The sequence below is a fragment of the Sinocyclocheilus rhinocerous genome, unplaced genomic scaffold (assembly GCF_001515625.1).
Source record: "Sinocyclocheilus rhinocerous isolate Xijiao unplaced genomic scaffold, SAMN03320098_v1.1 scaffold157, whole genome shotgun sequence".
Classification (NCBI taxonomy): Eukaryota; Metazoa; Chordata; class Actinopteri; order Cypriniformes; family Cyprinidae; genus Sinocyclocheilus; species Sinocyclocheilus rhinocerous.
Genome location: NW_015665038.1, coordinates 1,218,690 through 1,221,567, shown reverse-complemented (window position 1 = coordinate 1,221,567; position 2,878 = coordinate 1,218,690).

Genomic DNA, 2,878 nt, shown 5'->3' with positions numbered 1-2,878 from the left:
AAAAAAAAAAAAAAAAAAAAATATATATATATATATACTTAATGGACTAAGTGTTAAATACAAATATATGGAAATGTTTAAAAACATATGCTATCCTAATAATGGGGTGCATATATTTCATATACATGTTTCCGTACAAATGTACATTTATAGTACATTCTCAAATATATTTATACACACAATACCATATTTTATCACATGTACATCTAAATATTATGAAGTGCGTTACTAAAAATAAAATTATATACATTATTACAATATGTAAGTAAATATATTGTCATATTTTTCAATATATGAAGAGAGGCAATTCATTATGTATTATTTAGTAGTGTATTGTAATATATTAACACAGTATGTTATGCTGTATATTTTCAATAATTTAATGTATATTGAAGTTAATAATGTCACAATGGAATCTGCCTTTAAACAGCCTATTATAGGTTTTTTAGCTAAATTTAGGTGAAATAATTATAAACCAAACTTGATCAGAAGCAAACGTTCACTGTTTAGCAGCTGCTTTTCTGAATTTCTCTTTAAATTGAAAAGGTGTTTTAAAACAGAATAAATACATTAGTTTGGGGCTTTCTGACATGTAAGACTATGGTTCAGATGCAATGTCCTGAGATACAACCACATACTCTGTGAGAGCTTAACCTTAATACTGAAGGATAACTGAGGAATTATTCCTGCGGACACGCTTTCTCTTTCTCCTCATTTCTCGTCACATTTTCTCCTTTCTCTCAGCTAGACAACAAGCTCAAAGTATCTGTCACAGACAGGTTGCACCAATGACAAAATGCCTCATCTCCAAATTGCTTTTTCCAAAAGAAGAAAACACAAAGTCAGCTGTAGGTCAGATAGATTAGCGGTGGGATCATGAGAGCTCTAGGAAGGTAATTGAACACGGCTCTCTTTCTGTTGAGACAGAAAACAGCAGTTTGATAAAATTGCATTTCAAAAACAAATGGAACAGAAAATAAGATTTAAATAGCAAAACAAGAAAAGCGTTTATTTCTGACATGTCATCCTTTCCATAGGCCCCTTAGAAATATCATATACTGTGTGAAAGGGAAAGAGGCTTCCTCTTTCAAACCTAGTGCACATCTAGAAATAGCAGTCTGAAACAGCTCTCGAATGGATGGCATCACATGTATTTCAGTCTCCTGAACTATCTTTATCCCGAGGAGAAAGTGCAGTATTGATTGGTGAGGGAAGAAAACAGAACAAAAGATCCCTCAGGTGAAGAGTGTTGCTAAGTGCTCAGTGGTGCAACACTGCTACTTTCCACAATAACCTACAAAATCACTTTCTTAATCATTACTTTTCTTTTGTTTTCTGCTAAAAATATCACCATGTTGTTTTTCTTTCTGGTTCTGCATAAATCTAACAAAATTTGTGAGGTTTATGCTTAAAAAAGCCCAGCGAGGTAAGAAAATAAACTTATTTTAAGGTATATCCTTTGTGGCGCCGCTATGGTTTCTGGGCCCCCTGAACAGCATATTGACTCATGCCCCCTCCGTGATCGCGTTCTTGGGGGATCGCAATCTTCTCCGTGATCGTGTTTTCGCGTTCCGGGCCCCCTCTCCCTCGTCGGGTCCTTGGAATCGTCCTAACCTTCCACCCTGTTATGGCTCCCCTGACCGCCCCAATGACAGCTTTTGTACCTTTTTTTTCTGAGAGTTTATTTAATGGCATGTTCCCATTGTGACAATTAACATATATTACCCACCTATTGGTTAAATGTTAAATGAGCTGCATCTTTTTTCTTGGGCAACAACGGTGGAAATGTTCAAACAGAATGTTTTTAGACACTGATTTTCATAAAAAGATAAATATTTACTGGCAACTAGTGCTTAAGTTCCCATTATATAGTATATAACTACATAGACATATACAGAAATCAGTGCTGTGATATTGAATGCTGTGGTCAAAGTAAGGTGAATAGATGAGTACTTATAGGAATAAAATCCTATTGTGGAACATCATTACATAATTCCACTTTGATACTTGCTCTGTGTCAGGTTTGTGTCTCTGTGATTCTGCACCACACACATACTTATGCAATACACTGAAACACATAGCTCTAACTATATCAAAGCCTTTTAGGGAGGGAATGAAGTTTGTAGTTAGATGTTTTGAACATTATAAACCTGAATAGGAAGCCAAGTAGTGTTTATTCTAATTTAAAACAAATGCATTTTGTTCTGCAACAGACTTGACCATAATAAACACGTTCCCCTGTTCATCTCGTTGTCATTGTGCCTGGACAAGTGCATTTCAAAAGGCATCGTTACTGTCCAAAATCTCCCATTAAAGAGGTTCTGCACAAGCTGAACGATTCATTTCTCATTCCCTTTCTCTCTTTGACAGAACGCACACTGTTCCACATGCTTCCCATTGTTCGAACGTCTTTGAAGTCTCTGAATCTCTTCCCCTTGTGATGTAAGCTCTTAAATAATTTCTTCCTTCCTGATCCTGAAATAGTATCCATCAAAGAAACAAGTCATCTTAGATTTAGCTGCTAAGTTATGAATGAGTGGGATTTTTATGAAAGCATGCAAGATGAGAACAACCTACCTTATGAAGATCCATTATGTGTAAATCAGCAATATTCATCTCTGCTAATCACCCTTGAGCACAGGTGGTGCACAGAAGCACGGATTTCTTTCTTAGCAACACATTATTGTGATTGTATAGAGATGTAACCAACTAATTACATTTTTATCTTTTGGTATCCTAACAAATCAGAGAATCAAATAAAAAGAATCAACTCAATTGGTTTAGTGAAGTCAGGTGCGATTATGGTGCTCTCGCTGAACTTGAGATGAGACAGGCAGAGCTTTGCAATTGATGAGGCAGCGGGACATCAAAGCAGACC